The sequence below is a fragment of the Colobus angolensis genome, unplaced genomic scaffold (genome assembly GCF_000951035.1).
Source record: "Colobus angolensis palliatus isolate OR3802 unplaced genomic scaffold, Cang.pa_1.0 Scaffold65, whole genome shotgun sequence".
Classification (NCBI taxonomy): Eukaryota; Metazoa; Chordata; class Mammalia; order Primates; family Cercopithecidae; genus Colobus; species Colobus angolensis.
This window is the reverse complement of record NW_012120154.1, coordinates 4,056,800-4,068,206: the sequence shown is the minus strand read 5'-3', so window position 1 is coordinate 4,068,206 and position 11,407 is coordinate 4,056,800.

Here is an 11,407-nt window from a genome sequence, read left to right as displayed (position 1 = left end):
TTTTTGTATTTTTAGTAAAGATGGGGTTTCACCATGTTGGCCAGGCTGGTCTGGAACGCCTGACCTCATGATCTGCCCACCTCGGCCTCCCAAAGTGCTGGGATTACAGGTGTGAGCCACCGTGCCTGGCCAGGAAGTGCTATTACTATCAGTGTCACTGTGTCCTGCAGGGAGGAGGCAGGGATGTCAGGCAGATAACACCACAGCTAAGGGTTGCCCCTGCCTCCCCTTCCCTTCGCTTGCTCCCCTAGAGAACGCCAGGCTGGCCAGCCAGCATGTGTGGGCCTTTGCTCTACAAAGGGCGTTCACTCTGGCCCAACTTGTTTTTGCCTTTGATCCTCCCAACAGCTGTGGAGTAAGGCAGGCAGGGTATATTATCACATATACCCATTTGATGGATGGGGAAACTGAGGTGGGGTGCAGGATGGTGGGGGCGTCTCACTAAGATCACTCAGCTCATTCATGGCAAAGCTGGCCAGGTGTAGTGGCTCATGCCTGTAATCCCAACACTTTGGGAGGCTGAGATGGGAGGATCACTTGAGCCCAGGAGTTCGAGACCAGCCTGGGCAACATAGCACGACCACATCTCTACGGTAATTTAAAAATTAGCCAAGCCGAGCATGGTGGTATGCACCTGTGATCCTTGTTACTCAGGAAGCTGAGGAGGGAGGATTGCTTGAGCCTGGGAGTTTGAGGCTCCTGTAAGCCATATTCATGCCACTGTACTCCAGCCTGGGCAACAGAGCAAGACCCTGTCTCCAAAAAAAAAGAAAAAAAAGAAAAAAAAGACCAAGCTGAGCCATGTAACCAAGTAGCCCAGTTCCCAGGCTAATCCATTTGCTCTGAGATGGTCCCTTGGGAAGCCATCCTCGACCCCCGCAAAAAACATTTTCTGCCTCACCCCAGCATCTGTCCCAGTGCCCACAAACCAGATGAGCTTCTCTCCAGCACACAGACTCCACCAGGAGGTGCCAGCCACCCCTCAGGCTCCAGCCAGAGAAGAATGTGGCCTGACCCTCCCCGTAGGAGCTCTGGCCAGCAGGACTTGGCAGAAGAGAGGCCGGCTGAGTCAACAAGAGGCTGGCAGGGGCTCAAGCTGCCCACTGAGGGGGAGTCAGAGATCCAGAGGGGGCTGCCCATTCTCCAACTCTCACTCTCTGTGAGATCCCCCCTCCTGCTTGGTAGGCGCCAGCCAGCCGGGTTAACCCCTGCAGACCCAATCGGGGAATGGCCTGGTGAGAATCCACTGTCAATCCCCTTTGGAACGGTGGTGTGGGACTTCAGACAGGTCACTTCACCTCTCTGGGCAGTTTCCTTGGCTGTGAGATCCTCCACTTGCCCGTGAGGATGTTGTCAGAGTCTTTATGAATTCATAAAGATGACTCTGCACATAAAATGCTAAACCATTGCGTCTCCTCTCTGCAACCTGGGAGTATGAATTTCTGAGTTCAAAGGCGGCGGCTGGGCCAGGCACGGTGGCTCACGCCTGTAATCCCAACACTTTGGGAGTCCGAGGCGGACGGATCACCTGAGCTCAGGAGTTTGAGACGACCCTGGGCTACATGGTGAAACCCTGTCTCTACTAAAATACAAAAAATTAGCCAGGTGTGGTGGCGGGCGCCTGTAGTCCCAGCTACTCCGGAGGCTGAGGCACCAGAATCGCTTGAACCCGAGAGGTGGAGGTTGCAGTGAGCCAAGAGCGCACCACTGCACTCCAGTTTGGGCTACAGAGTGATACTCTTTCAAAAAAAAAAAAAAAAACCACAAAGGCAGTGGCTGTGCCCTGCTGCCAGGTGCTGAGCTGGGGCTTCATGAGTGTTTGCTGTGAAGTGAAAGTTAAGTCCGTGAAACAAAGGAGAAAAGTACAAGGAGCTTGAGCCTCTGCAATGATTACAACACACCCCCAACCTGTGTTTCTAAAGCTCCTTTCGCAGACATGTTTGATCACAGGCACTTTTTATTTGTTTGTTTTTGGGTGTTTTTTTTGTTTGTTTGTTTGTTGTTTGTTTGTTTGTTTGGAGACGGAGTCTCGCTCTGTCACCAAGCTGGAGTGCAGTGGCGCAATCTCAGCTCACTGCAACCTCCACCTCCCGGGTTCAAGTGATTCTCCTGCCTCAGCCTCCCGAGTAGCTGGGTCTACAGGCATGCGCCACCATGCCTGGCTACTTTTTGTATTTTTAGTAGAGACGGGGTTTCACCATGTTGGCCAGGATGGTCTCAGTCTCTTGACCTCGTGATCTGCCCACCTGGCCCTCCCAAAGTGCTGGGATTACAGGCATGAGCCACTGTGCCTGGCCAACCACAGGCATTGTTACTCCCACTTGACAGATGAGAAAACTGAGGCACAGGGAGGCTGAAGAACTTGCCCAAAATCCACAACTGGGACTACTTGGAGCCAGGTCTTCTTCTGACTTTCGGCAAAGGGAAGCATCTGGGGAACTCTCTGTTCTCAGAGGTGGAAGGAGGAGCAGTGAGCAGAGGTTATGAGGAGTTGATTTCTGCTCCATTTCAGGGAGAAATTCTTAGCTGGCAGAGCTATCCTTCTGGGGCAGTGGTGAGCTTCCAGTCACCAAAGGGATGTAAGTAGAGGCAACAGCCATCAATCAGGGAAGCTTCTGAACAATTCCTGCCCCAGAAGGATGTGTGTACAGGACGTAAGTTTCCTCCTCACCCATGGAGACCAGGGGAGATCATGATCCCTCTGAGCATGGTCCCAGAGCTTTTGCCCTCAAGGCAGCAGGCCACTGAGGGGCGACAGACCTGGACTCAAATCCAGCTTGATCATTTCCAAGCCATGAGAGGTTACTTCACCTCCGTGGCCTCAGTTTCCTCATCTGCACAACGGCGTTGTGAGGATCAGAGTAAATATAGGTGGAACTTCAAGTTCTGAGCTGTGTCTGGCAATCAGGAGATGCTCAGTTAATGCTCCTCCTGCTTCTGCTGTTATTCTTATCATCAGTCCAGGAAAGAGAGGAGGAAACCAGGAGCTAGGAAGCAGGTTTGGGGCGTAGGAGGTTGCTGGATGAACCCAGGACCTAGAGCCAGGAGCGCCAGGTCTGACTCCCAGTCTTTGATGAACAGGCAGGTGCCGTGAGCAAAAGGGGTGTTTGCTTGTCCATTTCTGTCCATTTCTGTCTCTACCACACAAAGGAGATCATGAACATGGAAGTGCTTCATTAACCAAAGTGGACGGGCTTTTGTTAGAAGAAAACAGAGAGATCCATGTGTCCAGGAATGAGCACATGGCCATGGGGGTGAGGAAGGTGCCCCCACGGCCCACCCAGGCAAGGCCACGTGAAGCCCCCAGGGCTGGGCCAGGCTGGAGGAGGCCATGCAGGAGATGGTCAGGGCAAAGCAGGACTGGCCTGCAGCCCACGGGCCTATCTCTTAGGCCAGGCTGGGCCACAGAGAATAGGCCATTGTTTCTGCTCCTCAAATGCTTTTCCTGTCCCCCCTGCATGCCCCTCCTCTCTCCACCCCACCCACCTCAGAGTGAGAACAAAGGTCTCCTGGAGGACCCCTCCCCACCACCCTTCCATCCAGGCCCCAACCACCCGGTCCAGGTCTGGAGAGCACACTCTCATCACCCAGAGACAACAGGGTCACCTGGCCCTGACCCCTTCTGCTGCCCCTCCCACCCCCTCAAACTACAGCTGCAGACCCCCACTCCGCCCTCAGTCCATCCGTCTGTCTGTCCTCCTCAGGCGTGGGGCTGGAGGAACTGACCCCACATCCTTCCTCAACCCCCCTCCAACTTCTTGCTCTCCAGGAGAAAGGGAGCCAGAGGGGCTGTGGGGGCCTCCCCACCCCCATTTCCCTGCGGACCAGTGAACAAGAAACCAGAGCTGGGTCTGCCTGGAAGGCTCCGCCTGAGAAAGCTCTTCCACAGGCCAGCCCTTTTCCCAGAGCCTGGAATTCCAGAGGCGTTTCCGGCTCTGACAGCTGTCTCCTGGAGACGTGCCCTCCCCGTGGGCCTCACAGCCACGCCCTCCAAAATGCCCCTGGGATTAACTCCCATCCTGACCCTACTGCTCCCAAGAATCCTTTCGCACCCAGACACCACCTCGAGGAGCAGCTGGGTGACACAGATAGGGACGAGGAGCAGCTGGGTGACACAGATAGGGACGCATCTGCCATCACTCAGGCCCCCAGGCTACTCCCTAGCCTCAGGCCAGGCCCCGACTCCCGCATGCCTCAGTCATCACTGCGGCTGACACACCTTGGCCGCGTATACCCATGTCAGACACACACAGTGTTCCCAGCCTGGCTTTCACTGTTTGCACACAGCCTCATACATCTATAGAGCCTCGCTCATCCTACCTCCTCCAGGCAGTCTTCCTGGAAGCCCTGCCAAGTCGGTGCTGAGCCTTACCTGTCCGTGAGCCTGTTTCACCCTGTTAGGCTGAGAGATGGCACACACTCAACAGATGCTCACCCACACTGAAGCCAGCCATGGAGTGTGTGGCAGCCCAGGACTCCACTGCACACTCGCATGCAACCCCGACAAGTCAGTTGTCTCCGGGCCTCAGTGGCCTCAGAAGCCTTATTATTATTATTATTATTATTATTATTATTATTATTATTATTATTATTATTTCAGTTGCCCAGGCTGGAGTGCAGTGGCACATCTCAGCTCACTGCAACCTCCACCTGCCAGGTTCAAGCGATTCCTATGCCTCAGCCTCCCTAGTAGCTGGGATTACTGGCGTGCACCACCACACCCGGCTAATTTTTGTATTTTTAGTAGAGATGGGGTTTTGCCACATTGGCTAGGCTGGTCTTGAACTCCTGACCTCAAGTGATCTGCTGGCCTCAGTCTCCCAAAATGCTGGGACTACAGGTGTGAGCCACTGTGCCTAGCCCCCAGGAGCCTTCTGAGAACCCTGAAACCGCCCCCACCCCCGATCAAGTGTTGACTTGTGGGGATCTGGAGTCAGAGGAAGGAACCAGAGAGCCAAAGGGTCCTTCCAGGAGGGTCTCCATCTCCTGGCTCTTTCGGAACACATTCCTGTCATCAAGGGCCACAAGGGAAAAAAAAAAAAACAGCATTAGAAAGGGTTGCCCCCAGCCTCTGCTAATGAGGAAGCCCCATCAGGGATCCTGAGTCACCCCCGGGGTCTGTGATCCCTGAGGACCACCATCACTGGGTGGGGCAGTGGCCCAGCCAGCACCCAACACTACCCTCCCTGTGTGTGGCATTCAATGCCTCTCCTGTGTCCTCCACAATAGACCCAGCTCAACTTCTAGCCTTCCAGAACCAGATCATGAACCGCCCTCAGGTGTACCCATTCCCACTTCCACCTCTCTACTGAGGGCGGTTCTCCCCCCAACTTCACCTACAGACAATCTTACCCCAAGACAGAATGCCCAACTCAAATGCCACCTTCTCCAGGAAGCCTCCCTGGCCCTCCTCAGTCAGTCTTCTGCCTCCCTGGCCCCTTCAACGGCTGCTTCGGCCTTTCATCACCACCAGTCTCCTGGGCTCTGTCTTCCCCAGCAGACTCTAAGTGTCTTGAAATTAGGGCCTATGTTCCTTACCGCTGCCCCCTCAGAAGGCACCTAGCCCAGGGCCTGCTGCAGCTGCTACCCATTTACCAGGTGTTCAGTGAACCTGCCCACCGGTAAAGAAAAAATGATAAAGTCATAACAGGCTGGGCACAGTGGCTCACGCCTGTAATCCCAGCACTTTGGGAGCTTGAGGTGGGTGGATCGCTTGAACCCAGGAGTTTGAGATCAGCCTGGCCAACACGGTGAAACCCCGTCTCTACTAAAAATACAAAAATTAGCCGGGTGTGGTGGTGGGCACCTGTAATCCCAGCTACTTGGGAGACTGAGGCACGAGAATCACTTGAACCTGGAGGCAGAGGTTGCAGTGAGCCAAGATCACCACTACTGCATTCCAGCCTGGGTGACAGAGCGAGACTCCATCTCAAAAAAAAAAAAAAAAAAAAAAATGGTCGGGTGCAGAGGCTCACGCCTGTAATCCCAACACTTTGGGAGCTAAGGCGGGTGGATCACCTGAGGTCAGGAATTCAAGACTAGCCTGGCCAACATGGGGAAACTTCGTCTCTATTAAAAACACAAAAATTAGCTGGGCGTGGTTGCGGATGCCTATAATCCCAGCTACTTAGGAGGCTGAGGCAGGAGAATCGCTTGAACCCAGGAGGCACAGTTTGCAGTGAGCCAAGATGGTGCCATTTCACTCCAGCCTGGGCCACAGAGCAAGACTTGATCTAAAAAAAAAAAAAAGAAAGAAAAGAAAAGAAAGAAGAAAAAGTCATTATAACAGCTACCCTTCCTTGACCATAACTACAGGTCAGGCAATGAACTTTATGGCTTATTACAGATAATGGAGCTGAGACCAATGCTGGGAACTGACTTATCCAAGGTCACTCTGCTAGTGAGAGACAAAGTCCTGATTTGCACTCAGGTTTTTCTGACTTGGCAATGCACACTGGATCGCAGAGGGGAGAGCATGGGGTCAGCCTCCTTGGCCCATTGCCAGTCTTCCCTAGGTGTGAGGTCACCTCTGGAGAACTAGGTCACAGCACAAACCTCTTGAAGAGTCCAAAGACCCCCTGCAGGGGTCTAGCCAATGATTATCCCTGAATTGGTCCCAGGAGGAGGGCACCTGCTCTCGGTTGGCTCAGTCAAGGAGAGGGACAAGGATTCCTATGTTGGTCCTAATCATCCATTTCCCAGTGTGCCAGGAGCACACAGCATGCGCAGACATCACTGTCTCATCAGCGATCTCACCTGGAAATAGACACCAACATGGAGGATGGACCAGATGCAGTGGGGAGGCTCATTTTGAAGGAGTTCTTCCAGGAGAAGGTGACATTTCAAAGCAGTCTTTGACCGGGCACGGTGGCTCATGCCTGTAATCCCAGCATTTTTGGGAGGCCAAGGCGGATGGATCACCTGAGATCAGGAGTTAGAGACCAGCCTGGCCAACGTGGCAAAACCCCATCTCTACTAAAAATACACACAAAAAAAAAATTAGCTGGGCTTGATGGCGGACGCCTGTAATCCCAGCTACTCAGGAGGCTGAAGCAAGAGAATTGCCTGAACCCTGGAGGCAGAGGTTGCAGTGAGCTGAGATCATGTCATTGCACTCCAACCTGGGTGACAGAGCAAGACTCTGTCTCACAAAAAAAAAAAAAGAAAAGAAAGCAGTCTTCAAGGGTATTTTGCCTCCAGGTAACCCATTGATGAGGTGACTGAAGTGCATGTATGTGAGAAAGATGGAGACGTGCTCAGACACCCATATTGGTCAGCAGGGACCAGGTGTGAGTCAGTGTGAGGGCATTACAGGATGGAAGTGGAAGGAGTAGATGGACAGGTGGGTGAGTAGATGGCCACGGGTGTGGGCAGTGGATCAAGCGATGCTGGATAAAGTGGGTGGGTGAGTGTACAGGTGGGTAAATGGATGATGGAGTGGAAGGATGCATGAGTGTGTAGGCGGCTGGATGGGTGGATGAGTGGATGGATGGATGAATGGGGGATAGGCAGTGTGTCAATGGAGGGGTGGGTAAGTAAGTGGTTCCGTGACTGGATGTGTGTGAGTGGCAGATCAAGACATGGACAGGAAGTAGGTGGGTAAATGGGTGCATGGAGGGGAGGGCAAATGGATGGACAGGAGAGTGGGCAGTGGTAGATGGATGAATTAGCAATCGCGTCGGTGGATGGATGGACCAGTGGATACTCAAGAGCTGGAGAACAGGAAAGACCAATCAGCAGGTCAATGAGCAGATGCATTAACTGACCAAAAGCCCAGCCAGACTTTGGGGTACAAAGGGGACATGCACCCTAGGGAGGGGCTAATAGTTGTGGCCTCAGTTCAAGGCTCCCATCCCAAACCTCCCTGGAACCTGGAAGCAGCCACTAGCATCCCTGGGTCCCCAAGGAGGAAATACTTCTCCCTACCTGTGCCCTGCCCCCTCCTCCCTGGCTCTATAGACTGCTCCCTGCCCAGGACCTGCCTCCTTCCCTTAGACCCCTTGCCTTGGCCAACCCAATCTGCTGGGCTGAGTGGAGGGGGCAGCTGAGCTCTGGGACTATAGCCTGAGGAGCCTGGTTCCTTCAAGACAGGGAGGTAGGGGATCCTGAGCTCCGGGCAGTTGGTTCACCCAGCAGCTCCCAGTCCCCAGCTGGGAGGCATTTGTTCTGCATTCTGCATGGTGATTACAGTCCTGCCAAGGTTAACCCCTGCACTCCTGGGCACAGCCTCTCAAAGGGAAGTAAGGGGACTGCAGGAAATTGGGGGAGGAGAAAAGCATGAGAAAGGGAGACTACCCAACCCTGGATCCTTCCTGGGGATATTGAAACTTCTCCCTTTCTCCCATTTTCCAGAGGGAAAACCTGAGTCAGATCCTTAAATCAGGAGTGGAGCCAGGAACGAGGGCACAGCCTACGTGGAGACAGATTTCTATCTGGAGACAGGTTGCAAAGGAGGGAGAGGGCTCCTCTCTGCCTTAGCTTACCCAGATGTAAAAGGGGGCTAGAATTCCTGATTCACAGGTTTCCTGTCAATGAGCTGGAGAAGACAAAGCATGTGGCATATAGTAGGGAGGTTCTCAACCACTTTTTCTTTCCTGCCTGCCCTCCCTGCCCATGGGTGAAGAAGATGGAGCAAGCATGGGGCAGGTTGTAGCCACTTCCATCAGGACTGCTTGCTCGGTCACCTGCCTGGGGCTCACAACACCCCAACTAGTAAATACCCACACTGCTATTATACCCATTTCAGAGATGAGAAACTCGAGGTTCAGATGGGCCAAGTGCTTTGCCCACGGTCAGCCACTAGGCTGGGATTTGAGCTCAGGGCCTTTGACATTGCACCAAACTGCCTCCTTTACCACTGCTCTAGGGATCCTCTGACTAGAGTGACGTGTAATTGATTGTCTAAACAGGTCACCTTTGAGAATGAAAGGAAGTGCTATTAATAATTACACTGGAATAGTATGTGTAATCTGGGCTGTCCTAGGCAAACTGGAAAGTGTGGCCATCCTGTCAAAGTAGGGGGTTTTACGCAAATCACTTCACTTATCTGCAAACGGGACACCATGGCAGGACTTTCCCCATGGGGGTCTCACAAGAATTAAATGTCATAATGCTTGTTAAGGAGCTACAGGACCTGGTATGCATCAGGTGCTCATTAAGTGCTAGTTACTACTGATGCAATTAATAGTAACAACCACAGCATCACTAGTTATTTCCTTCCATCACTGTCCTTCCAGTCCATTCTTCACTCACAGTCAGACTTCTGTTTTGTTTTTTTGTTTTTTTTCAGACAGAGTCTCGCTCTGTTGCCCAGGCTGGAGTGCATTAGCACGATCTCAGCTTACTGCAACCTCCATCTCCCAGGTTCAAGCAACTCTCCTGCCTCAGCCTCCCGCCACTATGCCCGGCTAATATTTGGTATTTTTAGTAGAGACAGGGTTTCACCATGTTGGCCAGGCTGGTCACAAACTCCTGACCTCAAGTAATCCTCCTGCCTCGGCCTCCCAAAGTGCTGGGATTACAGGCGTGAGCCACCAGAACCGGCACTTTTTTATTTTTATTTTTTGAGATGGAATCTCGCTCTGTTGACCAGGCTGCAGTGCCGTGGTGCGATCTAGGTTCATTGCAACCTCTGCCTCCCGGGTTCAAGCAATTCTCCCTGCCTCAGCCTCCCGAGTAGCTGGGATTACAGGCACCTGCCACCACGCCTGGCTAATGTTTGTATTTTCAGTCAAGACGGAGTTTTAGCGTATTGGTCAGGCTGGTCTCAAACTCCCAGCCTCAAGTAATCTGCCCACCTTGGCCTCCCAAAGTGCTGGGATAACCGGCATGAGCAACCACGCCTGCCAACAGTCAGTCTTCTAAATCTACAGCTGCCAGTGCTGCCTGCTGGCTCACTGTCCTGATGCTGTTCCAATTCTCCATGGGACAAAACGCTCCTGGGCCGGCCCCCAGGGAAAGAGTTCCTACTGCTGTGCCACTTGAGCAAATGCTAGAATGCTTTGTGCCTCCGTTTCCTCATTTGTCCAGCTGCAGAAATAGCTCCTTCCCTTGGCGGCCAGCATGGGGATTCAGGGAGCCAGTGGAAGAGGCCTAGCCCCTGGGTGAACAGTGAAGACCTTGTCTCCTCCACCTGCGGGTAAATACGGCTCCTCGTCCCCTGACACAACAGCACTCAGCCAGTCTCCTCCAGCCAGGTTTGCCTCCGCTGCGGGGTCCTCCGCTCCCAGCTTTTGCTGTGCTGTCCCCCTGCCTGCTGTGCACTGTGCCTTTCCATTGCCCTTCCCTCTGCCTACGCGTCCTTTAAGACTTAACTCACAACCGCGCAGTGGCTCACACCTATAATCCCAGCACTTGGGGAGCCCAAGGCAGGCGGATCACCTGAGGTAAGGAATTCAAGACCAGCCTGGCCAACATGGCGAAACCTCCTCTCTACTAAAAAATACAAAAATTAGCCTGACGTGGGCGGGTGCCTGTAATCCCAGCTAGTCCGGAGGCTGAGGGAGAATCGCTTGAACCAGGGAGGTGGAAGCTGCAGTGAGCCGAGATCGTGCCAAGGCACTCCGGCCTGAGCAACAGAGCGAGACTCCGTCAAAAAAAAAAAAAAAAAAGACAACTCCAGTATCATCTCCTCTAGGAAGCTTTCCTGAGGCCCCAGGACCTCAGGCAGTGTTAGGGACCTCCCCGTGCCCTGGCCCCAGGACCTCAGGCAGTGTTAGGGACCTCCCCGTGCCCTGACAGCCCGAGGACTCTATAGTCAGAGGGGCGTAGTCAGAGGAGGGCACAACAACGGGAGGCAGGGGCCAGAATCTATCTCCCCTCCTTGATGATGGCACAGGGTCCCGGGTATGGCTGATTCCCTGCCCCCCATGGAGGTGGGGGGCGGGATCTGTAAAGTCTCTGAGATGCGACCTCATTTACCTGCCAAGCAAGCCTCCTAGGTGCTCTTGGAGCAGGGGACATTTCACACAACATCTGATGCTGCTATTATCTATCCCACTTTCAGATCAGGAAACTGAGGCAGAGAAAGGTGAAGTAGTTACTGAGGCAGGACAGGAGCCCTGGCTGTCCGGCTCCAGGGTCCCGGCCTTGACAGCCACTCTACCCGACTCTACCAGTCGCCCCAGTGTGGCTGTCTTCCTCCTGGGCACCGCGGGGCCTGTACCGGGTGGAAGGGAATGAGAATCCGGAGGAAAGGAGTGGGCATGTCATGCTTGTAAACATCAAGGTTTAAAGGCCCAGGCATTCAGGGCCTCAGATCGAGCTTCCCGATTCCCCAAACTCCCGCAGGGCGCGGCTGGAGGGCCCAGGAGGGAGGAGAGTTCACCAGGCCTGGACGCCCCCAGGCCACGCGGGGAACCGGGTGGAGGAGGGGTTGGCGGCCGGGGACCGGAGTCGCCTCCCCGGG